Here is a 12,461-nt window from a genome sequence, read left to right as displayed (position 1 = left end):
GGATTTCGTTTTTGAGCTGAGGAGATAACATTTCTTAGAGTTGAACCGCATTCCCCAGTCCTGGGCCCATATTTGTAAATTCTCAAGGTCTTCTTGTAGGATTCGGTGGTCTTTGATTGAATTGATGGCTCTATACAGTAGGCAGTCGTCTGCGAACAGCCGGATGTGGGATTTCACCCTTTCTGGTAGGTCGTTGATATGGCAAAGAAACAGCAGGGGCCCTAACACTGTGCCTTGAGGTACGCCAGATCCTACAGCAACATTACGGGATTTCTCTCCTTCAACCACGACGCACATTTCCTGTTGTGTGAGGAAGTGGGATATCCAGTTGTGTATTGGACCGCGGATGCCGTAGTGTTCAAGCTTCAGCAGAAGGCGTTGGTGGGGCACGGTGTCAAAGGCCTTACTGAAATCTAGGATGATGGTGTCAACCTGTTTGTTCTGGTCATGGTATCCGAGTAGGTCATGGGCTGTGACAACAAGTTGGGTTTCACAAGAGTATCCTGAGCGGAAGCCATGATTTAGGTTTGTTAATACTTTGTGTTTGTCCAAGTGGTTTAATATGTGACGACAGATGATATGCTCCAATAGGTTGGAGAGCACGCAGGTGAGTGATACCGGTCTGTAGTTTTCTGGCGAGTGGCGATCTCCATTCTTAAAGACTGGGGCAATATTTGCGTCTCGCCAATCCTTTGGAAGTTCGCCTGTGTCTACTGACCTCTGAAAGATGGCAGCAATGGCTGGTGTTGCCTCTATAGCACAGGCTTGCAGTACTCTGTTTGGAAGTTCATCTGGTCCAGCTGCTTTCCGGACATTGATGTTTTTCAGCAGCTTGAGTACACCATCCTCACTTATGTGTAGTGGAGGGATGTCGTCATTTACCCGCTTTGTTAGTTGCGGAGTTGGCTGGTTTGTGTCGTCCTTGGTGAAAACGGACTGGAACTGATTTACTAGTATTTCTGCCTTGCTTTTACTGTCTGTGATGAGGTGTCCATGCTCACGTAGAGGAGCTGTTCCAATGTTATCCTCGTTCCTGGACTTGACGTAATTCCAGAAGGGTTTTGAGTTATTGTTTTGGAGGCCCTCTTCTATTATTTGGTTTATGTGATTCCATTCAGCTTTGTGCATAGCTCTCTTTGTTTCCTTTTGGCATTTTCTGTAGTTAGCCCAATTGTTAGATATCTTTGCCTTTTGGTAGAGTCTGGCTTTGCGTTTCAGTTGACGTTTGATGTTTCTGGAAATCCATGGAGCTGAATTATTTGAAGGTCTCATTTTAGATGGTATATTAGAATGGATAGCTGATGAGAGTTTGGATTTAAATGTATTCCATAGTTGATGAACGTTGTTTTTGTTGTTATAGAGCTGTACTACTTGTCTTGATATGTCTGTGATGTCGGCCTTCAGTTGGTCCCAGTTTGCCTTAGAAAAAATGAAACATTGTCTCGGTTTTTGCTTAATATAATAGGGTTTTGTGTCCGAATCAGTTACAACAATATCGTGATCAGATATCCCGGGGGTGTTGGCAGTGGACTTGATTAATGATGGGTTGGTGGTGAAAATGAGATCAAGGAGGCTGTTTTCTCTGGTGGGCTTGTCATGCACTTGAGTGAGGTTGTAGTCGGTTGATAGGTCGAGTAGAGCTTGCTGTACATCTCTGTCCTGGGCTTCCCTACGTACCGATAGACTTCCCCAGTCAATATCAGGGCAATTGAAATCACCAGCTATGATGGTTAGCCGTTCCTTGTCACTCATAGCCATCTCTATTGATTTCCGTAGTTCGTTTACATCTGTCATGTTTCTGTGAGGCATGTAGAAAGATGATACTAGTAGTTTCTTATTGTTTTTTAGCTTGACTTGGACCCATTCAATCTCACAGTTGGTGACTAATTCCGCTTTCTCTTCAGTGACAAGGTCTTCATGGACAAGAACGAATACTCCACCCCCAAGCGTTCCTCTGTCATTTCTGTATGCCTTGTAATGGGCAGGAAATACCTCGCTGGATTGTATGGCGTCTGTTGCAGTTGGTTTCCCTGGTTTGAAACCTTTTAGCCATGACTCTGTGCCACAGACTATATCAGGTTTGATGTAGTGGAGAGCTGCTTTAAGTTCTGAGCTTTTGCTTCCGCAAACACTGCGACAGTTGATGATCATGATGCGAAGATTTCGTTTCTGCGAGACAAGGAACAGGGATGAACTGTTGGTTATTGATTGGGTAGTTGAAGAGGAGCGTTGTTGTCTTGATAAGCAGGGTCTAACTGTAGGGCTGCTGGAATGCATAGGACTGAATGTGGTGCCCGATGTGAATCAGTCTATTGTAGAATCAATGTTTGACAAATGTTCATAAATGTTTGAGCTAAATTCAAAACTTCTAAATGTAAAGCTGGAAATATTTACACTTTCGCATTTGCAGCATAGCCATTGTATATGCGAGTGTTTTGCTAGAAGGTCGTAATCAGCAGAGCATAGATCGAGACAGGAGCGATGGTTCCATATATCACAGCCATCGCAGCAAAAGGCGTCTGGGTGTTCCCACGTTACTGGGAGGTCACATAAACCACATGGATAAACCTGGGCGTTTGCTACTGGTCCTGGGTTTGACTCGATGTCTCCGCAGAGTAGTAGGATGCAGGTCAACAATGATAAGTTCTTCATTGGTTTTGCTGGTTCGCAGAAGTTCCAAAATCTATGTCTAAGGCATTTTACTGAGACTCCTGCTAGATAAGTTGGATGGTGTTTATAAGATGGAGAATCTTTCCTCTTGGTGATGTTGACTATAAGTAGTATGACTATCAACAGTTCCAGGGTCATGGTGAAATCGAGCGTGTATGTTCGCCGCATGGATTACCGGGTGGGTGGGCTACTAACTGAATGTTTTGCACTTACGCATGATTTTTGAACGTACGTTGTTCTAAGAAACGGCCCCCTGGTCATGACAAGTAAGGCATTGTTTTGAAAGAGAAATGTGTAATCAAAAATTTCATTCAATATTAAATAGTTCTCTAGCAACTACGTAAACCCCGTCTGTATAGTTTGTTTTAACTGGAGTTGCGTAAAATACGATCTTTTTCGGATTTGCGGTAATTGCGGACAAAATCGTTTGTAAAGTATTTAAGTTAATTGTACATATATGAAATGTAAATTACTGGAGCAGACATTATCTTTCTGAAAAAAAAGTTTAACAGTAGAGTGCAATGGCTGGCTGACATTTTGTCTTAACTAAAATTTATCTTTTAAAGCAGCACTAGTTCTTAAGAAGATTATTAAGGTTTACGAATTGCCATTACACATGTTTAGAAATTACGCTACAGCGATACCAGTATATTTATGGCAATATCAGACTATGGCCAGATAAAAAAATAGAGACATGGGTTGGGCTATAAAATTAATGGCACCGAGTGTCTACATCATGAGTTTTTTTTAGGATAGGATTTTTATTTTATAACGACACGGTTTAATGAAATATGCACTATTTATTTTAAGGTGCGAATACAAAAGTTTAATGCTCCCGAAGAATGTTTTGGCCAAACAATACCGAAGAAACAAAGAGGTATGTTCCTAAATAACTCTACTGTTTTGTATAAGAAGATAAAGCCAATGTTATACCATTTTCAATAACTTTAATTTGTAATGGTAAATTGTAAACATAAGTGTCCTCAGTTTGAACAGTTTCTGGCCTTAATTAATTTGTAAAGTAAACTATCATCAGCTAGTGTATTGTATGGGTATATTTTATGTAGATACCAATAAAATTTATGGCAAAGTCTACATGATTTTTATATAACACTTGTCTTGTGTGTAGAAAAATATAGAATGATTTTTATCCCACACTCATCAGCAACAGACAACCATTTAATTCAAAAGGATTATGCTTCCTATAATATTTTTATCTTTTTTTCAGTTGATAAAAACGCTGAAAGATTTGGCAAATGCATTGAAGGCGACGACATACAGGTGTGTATTTATTTGCATTAGTTCTGATTTAAATATGATTTGTGAAAATATTGGTGAATAACTTGTATTTAATATAAAAGAAATTAGAAACCTGACATAGAACCATATTTACCAACTTCACACCTAGAAATGTGTGTTTATCTAATTGTATTAAATTATTTATTATCTTACACAAATGGCGAGAAGTTATATTAATGTGTATATAATAATGCAATAAAATAATTGAGTACTATTGGACTAGCTGATTTTTTGTAATTGAACATGGCCATACTTCTTTACTACTGTTTGTTTATGGGAAAAATGTGTTTCCAACTGGTGTTTTAACTTCATAAATAGATTACCAAGAATCATCTTGGCGAATGCATATGATATGGGTATGTTTAAGCTTAAGTTAAAGAAACTTGAAGTAGTTTCAAATTGTTTCTGATTCATCATCAGGAACACTTAACAGTATTATAATAACCACAATATGTAGATGTTATTTTAAGAAACTATACATTGAAATGTGGGTATTCTGATTGGTTTGTTTTAAACATTGATACTGTGTTATAAATTGCTACTCATATATATATATATATATATATATATATATATATATATATATATATATACTCATACTGGGTTAACTATAGGGTCTGTGATATATTTCCGGAGTGTTGGGTACTTCCCTTTCCCATGCTAGTATCCAACTGAAAAATAGCGAGTTTTATGCGAATTACCTTCAACAACCTATATATAACTCGAAACTTAATATATCTAGTTATTTCTGCAGACAAATAACATATACATTTTTTTACTTTAAACCTCGTATCTGGGTCCCCATGACCCAATTATTTTTTTATATATGTATACTCTGTGATACTTGATACCGACATACCGGGTCCCTGAGATAGTGTCACTTGAAATACGAAACATTGTTTGCTAAAAAATGAGTTGGCCTTGAGCATAGTTATATCTTGCGACACTCGCATTAGAATTGTGGTTAAGATCTTCTCGACCTCAAACTTTATATATTAAATCCTCACGATCAGATGTGTTTGTATTTGTGTGGCCTATGCATGAATCGCTCTGCATGGTTTCCTTGCATTATACATTTAATAACATTTTGAGTCGAATTCATTTTACAGAGGGAATGACACAATGGTGAACTAAATATGTGTTTAATGTTATTTTAATATTTTTTTGAATTTTTGCATTATTTGACTACGTATCGTGTTATTTTCTCCTGTTGCGTGATTTTGTAGTCGCCGGAACTTTTAAAAGCACAATGTCCTTGGTTAAACAATTGAGATAATGTAGGATAGAATCATCCTTGTAGAAATCATTGAATTATATAACAGTGGTGTCCGTGTGATGCAAGCAGCTATAATGAAACAGTTGTCGCTATAACAGTTTCATTGCAAAGATACGTAAAGGTAAAACAGTTGCGGATCGTTAATGGTAAATAGATATGACAACCAAAAACAAAACATTTATAGGATTATTAAATTGAAATGAAAAATAGAAGTCAAACGAATATTTAAACGTTATAACAATATGTATTTACTTATTGTGTTTAAACCTGACGTGATGTCACCCTGGCGTGACACGAGTATAAATGTTTTTTATGATAGCTTCGAAAAGGATTTCAAAGATAATGACTAAAACACGCAGCGATTCCTAGTACAAGAAGAGTACCGCTATTAAGACCACATTGAACACTGTAAATTGCAATTTTTCAAGATTGCATGGTCCCAAAGTATTGAATAAAGAACAAAATACCCTGTTAATTATGAAGTCCGACATGCTATTAAGACCAAGCTGAAAGTAGCGGAACTTTACTGTAGTTTTATGTGCCTTCGTGGAAAATGATCCAGTCATCGATATTCGGTCCACTTCCTCATGTCCAACAGAAAGATATTCATTTCGTGCTTTGAACTATTCTGAAGATTTTAGTCATAGTTATGTCATAAATATCGAATAGGGACTTGTAAAACCAGTTCTTTAACTTGCATTATTGCTTCGCAAGAATGGACCTGTAAAAATGCTTTCAAATTAGTTAAAAGGAAGGTATTTGAAAAAAAATCTGATTTTGTCTTATAAACAAAAAAAAACAACATTGAATGTGATACATAACCCATCACAGTATCCAATAACAGACGGACGAAAAGATTTGAGTATAGCCTATACCACTTGCGACTGGGTATAATACATAAGAACCTCCAATAACTAAAGGCAGTGGCTAGTCGTACAGTCCCGTACGGCTAGACAAGAGGCTAACCGTACGGCCCCGTACGGCTAGACAATAGGCTAGCCTTACGGCGCTGTACGTATTATAGCCTTTCCTATTGAGATTGTCTAGCCGTACGGCTTATAAAGTATAGAATTGTCATTTAGTGCTGTTAATCAGTAATATGCAGCAAAGACAAATAAGCGCCCGAGCCGATTGTGACGAAGATATTTCGTACATATTTTCCTAAAATAAGGCTAGTATTCCACCAATCCGCATCCGCATCCGTATCCGCGTCAGTATCCGCAAAATCGTTATACGGACGCTATATTCCATTTATCCGCAAACGGATGCGGACGAGATACGGACGGCATTTAGCACGATGAGAGTAGCTGTCATCTAAAAAATAAACTGAAAATCTATCGAATTCGTGAAAAAATACCCGGAATTATACAACCAACGCAGTTCTGCATATCGTGACTCTGATTATACTTTAAAGTTTAAATGTATGGAAAATCATAGCCAAGGCACTAAAAGAAGATGTTTCAGGTATTTACCATTTGTATCCTTTTACGGACAGAACGATGATTTGTACCTTATATCTACTTAAATTCACGCTTAGCAGCTTGTCCTTCATTATAATTATCTCAATAATTATAATTTTTAGTTTTATCCATATACAAAAATAAAGATACGTTCGACGTATGCGGATAAATGGAATATAGCGTCCGTATATTTTGCGGATACGGATACATTTACAGATAGATGGAATAGTAGCCCAAGAATGCTCACTTGAGCGTTCTATTGCGGACGCCTATTCGCGTGCGGATACGGATGAATGGAATAAGTGCAGTGCATTTCTACTTGTTTTATTTTTTGCGGATGCGGATATGCGGTTGCGGACAGATGGAATAGTAGCCTATAACTGAAGCATTCGTATTTTTAGTTAGTGTTCGTGTGGCGAATAAATGGTTGCAGGAATTTATCAAAGCGCTGACGTCACTGTAGGTGTTCGTTGTTGTATAAGTTTAGACGCAACTCAGTTTAAAAAATTATGTTATAGCTTTTTATATTGCAAGTTTTGAATGGACACAATCCATTCAAAATTATAAAGAGTGTGTCTTAAAGCACAGGTTCAGATGTTTTTTTTTTAAATCATTAATAAAAAATAAATTTTTAGCTTCGTTTTGGGAAAACAGGGCTAAATGCTTATGCATAAATTGTCATCCCAGTACAAGAGACCCTTTAAACATTATAAAATAAGACATGTCGTCCTTGTTTAGCGTGTTTGCATTGCACAAGCTTATCAGTATGCACAGGCTTATCTTATTTGACATGCATTAAGCCCTGTTTTCTCTGAAAGCAGCCAGTATGTGCAGATTTTCAATGATAAACACTAGACTGGCCAATATCGTCTTACAAGCTGTTAAACTCTATTACTCATATACACCAACTGCAGTGCACCAGTGAGTTGTGGACTATAAACAGGCAAATGTGGTGGTTATCTTTCCTAGCAGACGCTAGTAGAATGTGTAGTCTGCTGCAACGGACAGTGGTTGTCTTTCCATGTCATAGTTAAAGGGATCTTTTCACGGTTTGGTAAATTGACAAAATTGAAAATAGTTGTTTCAGATTCGCAAATTTTCGTTTTAGTTATGATATTTGTGAGGAATCAGTATTACTGAACATTAACCATGGTCTAATATAGCCATTATATGCATCTTTTCACGATTTAAAAACCTAAAAATTATAGAGCGTTGCAACGCGAAACGATTGAATAATTTGGAGAGTTCTGTTGTTATCGTTTAAATTTGTGAAACTACGAAGATTGCTTATATCAGGTATAGAATACACCTCTCATGTATGCTTGGCAGGATAGCTCATTAGGCTAAAGCGTTTTTTACTCCAGGATTCCGGGGGTCACTGGTTCGAGCCCTTGTACGGGCTACTTTTTTCCATTTTTAAATTTTATTTTTGATTTTTTTTCTGGAGCGTTAAAAATCCAATGTTTACATTCATCAATATAAAGCATCTAATGACAAACTTCAAAACATGTCAAATCTGTGAAAAGGCCCCTTTAAGGCTTCTACGCACATACCGATTTGCAAAAACATTAGCGTTAGCTGACGCTCACACTAAAAATGAACCGTTAAACTAAATTTAGATTCACATCGTACATGCACGATTTACATGCTGGCGAATTCGACAGTACATACATTTTCGATTTCAGAATTTAATATCTGGCTTATTTTGCATATATCGACACATGTTCTTCTTAACTTTTATTTAAGTTTATGTTCAAATATATGTTTAATAAGTTGTTTTTTTTTATACACATTTTATGTAAATTAATAAATATTTGAAAAAATCGTATAATCTCGCTTTAAAAATTCGTCATCTTTCACGGCTTCCTTTCATGTCATACGGTTGCTTATTTGATTCATTAATTAGTCGACGTTCCTAAGGCGTGAAAAACCTGTATTAAAGAGTTGCGGCATCGATATTTTGAAATTTAATGACGACAGCCGTCAAAGTTACGTTCTAGAAATTGACTTACACACACATAATTTAAATCGGTTTCTAATTTGATTCTTTAATAAGACGACTTTCCTATGTAAGGAGTGAAAACTGTTTTAATTAGTTGCGGCATCGATATTATGAAATTCAATGACGGCCAAGGTACTTCTCAGAAATGGAGTCACACAAATAATTTAATTGTCGTTCAGACAATGGATAAATATATGGTTTCATACAGGCAATTTATCAGTTCACTGAAAATGGTTGTCTTTAACTTAGACAATATCCATAGGAAAGGCTATACGTACAGAGCCGTACGGCAAACCTATTGTCTACCCGTACGGGGCCGTGCGGCTAGCCTCTTGTCTAGCCGTACGACTAGCCACTGTAAAATGTATAGTTATTTCATTTTCATTTTACAAATGTCTTTAAAAATATATTTAAATTTTCTCTATCATGGAAGTGTCATTTATTCATACAACACATGACAAATTATAACAACAATATATGTTAAAATTATCTGACCCTTGTCAGACGTTTTATTATGAAACTAATAAATGATATGCATGATTGTCAGATTGTGAAATGCTCAATTCAAGTATTATATAAGAGATAAATGGTGACGGACCCATGACAAACAAATAATTGGAGATAGTAGTAACAATCCATCATAAGTTGCAGTACGAACTAAATGATTATCATGAAAATAAAAACTGATTTAACAAGCAAATTCGTTGAATTGATATCCCCCGCCATTATACTTCTGGATACAAGTTATGGCTCTGGACACACAAAAAAAGCATTTTTTTCAAATACAAAGGGTCATAACTCCGCTATTAATCAAGGATGTACAATGCCATTTGGCGTGCATCATCCTCTTATCCATATATATATACTCGTACCAAGTTTCAATGAAATCTGCTAAAGCACTTCCAAGATATGGTTCCGGACACAAAAGTGCCGGACGGACAGACGGAAAGACGGACAATGCCAAATTAATATCCCTCCGCTGTTGGCGGGGGATCACAAAAATTAAGCAAAATTAATTACATACACAACAAGATGCGTTTGTGAAACCCAATGCCCCGTATATAACGTTTGACCTTGAAGGATGACCTTGACCCTTCACCACTCAAAATGTGCAGCTCCATGAGATACACATGCATGTCAAATATAAAATTGCTAGCTTCAATATTGCAGAAGTAACATAACATGAGCAATTTTGACCCATATATTTGACCTTGAAGGATGACCTTGACCTTTCACCACTCAAAATGTGCAGCTCTATGAGATACATATGCATGCCAAATATCAAGTTGCTATCTTCAATAGTGCAAACGTATTCATAAAATAAGCGATTTGGGCCACATATATTTAACCTCTGACCTTGAAGGATGACTTTGACCTTTCAACACTCAAAATTTGCAGCTCCATGAGATACACATGCATGCCAAATTTCAAGTTGCTATCTTCAATATTGCAAAAGTATTAATAAAATAAGCGATTTGGGCCACATATATTTGACCTCTGACCTTGAAGGATGACCTTGACCTTTCACCACTCAAAATGTGCAGCTCAATGAGATACACATGCTTGGCAAATATCAAGTTGCTATCTTCAATATTGCAAAAGAATTCATAAAATGAGCGATTTTGGCCACATATATTTGACCTCTGACCTTGAAGGATGACCTTGACCTTTCACCAATGATAATGTGCAGCTTCAGGAGATGCATTTGCATGCCAAATATCAAGTTGCTACTTTCAATATTGCAAAATGTTAAAGTTGGCATAAACAGACCAACCAACCAATCAACAGACCGACAGAGCAAAAACAACATGTCCCCCACTACTATAGTGGGGGACATAAAAATAGGACTGATCCTACAAGCAAACCCCATATTTACACAGAACAATGTCTGAATTGACATAAATTTGGACAAAAAACATGCATTTTCCTGGATTTGAAGCACAGACCTTTTGATTGCAAACAACAGTCTTACTTACTAAGACATTTCTGAAAATTACACGTTGCCAGCAAAGTACATTTTTAAATCAGATATGCAATGTCATGTCCTTACCAAATTGTACTAGAGCTGTTTTCACTTCGAGTTTGCAAACAGCCTTAAAATATAAACTAAACACTAGAAAAGAATCTTTAACAAGGGCTGTTTGTAAAACAAGCATGCCCCCCATATGGGCTGTCCGTTGTAGTGGCAGCCATTGTGTGAATACGTTTTTTGTCACTGTGACCTTGACCTTTGACCTAGTGACCTGAAAATCAATAGGGGTCATCTGTGAGTCACGATCAATGTACCTATGAAGTGTCATGATCCTAGGCAAAAGCGTTCTTGAGTTATCATCCGAAAATCATTTTACTATTTCGGGTCACCGTGACCTTGACCTTGTGACCTCAAAATCAATAAGGGTCATCTGTGAGTCATGATCAATCTACCTGTGAAGTTTCATGATCCTAGGCATATGCGTTCTTGAGTTATCATCTGAAAACCATTTTACTATTTCGGGTCACCGTGACCTTGACCTTTGACCTAGTGACCTCAAAATCAATAGGGGGTCATCTGCAAGTCATGATCAATCTAGCCATGAAGTTTCATGATCCTAGGCGTATGAATTTTTGAGTTATCATCCGGAAACCATTTACTATTTTGGGTCACCGTGACCTTGACCTTTGACCTCAAAATCAATAGGGGTCATCTGCGAGTCATGATCAATGTACCTATGGAGTTTCATGATCCTAGGCCCAAGCGTTCTTGAGTTATCGTCTGACAACCACCTGGTGGACGGACCGACAAACTGACATACCGACAGACCGACCGACATGAGCAAAGCAATATACCCCCTCTTCTTCGAAGGGGGGCATAATGAGATAAAGTGCACTTACAAAATCAAAGTCTTTCATTTTGAAAACCAATAGACAGAATTATAACATATAAAAAGTATACAATCTTCAGTACACTGATCAACAAATTAAAACATTTTAAATCATACAATTTGCATAAAATTCAAAGCTTGATATCTCAAAACTTATCCACAATATTGAAAGATATTAAGAATCTTACAATCTGCATCATAACTAAAGCTCAATATCTTATAAAACTGATTGACTAAACTGCAACATTTTACAAATTATTTAATCTACAAAAAATGAAAAACTTCATATTTCAAAATTCAACCGACAGCATTGACACATATTTAGAATCATACAAAGTTAAAGCTTCAAATGTCAACTTGAAATGAGTCCAAAGTACACGGACTTTAGTGAAACACTGGTAAGGACTAAAAAAGGCAGTTAACAACAAGAGCTGTGTTCGTAAAAACACAATCCCCCTTACTGCGCCGCTTTGAAGCCATATATTCGACCTATGACATTGAATTATGACCTGGACCTTTCACCACTCAAAATGTGCAGCTCCATGAGATACACATGCTTGCCAAATATAAGTTGCTATCTTCAATATTGCAAAAGTATTCATAAAATGAGCGATTTTGGCCACATATATTTGACCCTCTGACCTTGACCTTCAGAAAATTAAAATGTGCAGCTCTATGAGATACATATGCATGCCAAATATCAAGTTGCTATCTTCAATATTGCAAAAGTTATTGCAAATGTTAAAGTTGGCGTAAACAGATCAACCAACCAACCAACAGACAGGACAAAAACAATATGTCCCCCACTACTATAGTGAGGGACATAAAAATAGACTGAACCTTCAAGCAAACCCCAAATTTACATAGAACAATGTCTGAATCGCCATAAATTT

At 36.9% G+C, this 12,461-nt stretch overlaps 1 long non-coding RNA gene across 2 annotated transcripts; it reads right to left on the bottom strand.

Moving 5' to 3' along the window:
* Positions 1-9,187: 9,187 nt before the first annotated feature.
* Positions 9,188-12,099, bottom strand: LOC127867011 (uncharacterized). 2 transcript variants are annotated; one of them, XR_008043204.1, is made up of 2 exons: positions 11,371-12,099; positions 9,188-11,233 (listed from the first exon to the last, which is right to left on the bottom strand). It is a non-coding gene; the product is annotated as an uncharacterized LOC127867011 (long non-coding RNA). The 2 variants fall into 2 exon arrangements; XR_008043205.1 differs by having other exon boundaries at positions 9,188-11,225.
* Positions 12,100-12,461: the final 362 nt, after the last annotated feature.

The sequence above is a fragment of the Dreissena polymorpha genome, chromosome 2, assembly GCF_020536995.1.
Source record: "Dreissena polymorpha isolate Duluth1 chromosome 2, UMN_Dpol_1.0, whole genome shotgun sequence".
NCBI classification, from domain to species: Eukaryota; Metazoa; Mollusca; class Bivalvia; order Myida; family Dreissenidae; genus Dreissena; species Dreissena polymorpha.
Note: the sequence above shows the minus strand (reverse complement) of the source record. Positions and strands in the feature narration are given on the sequence as shown.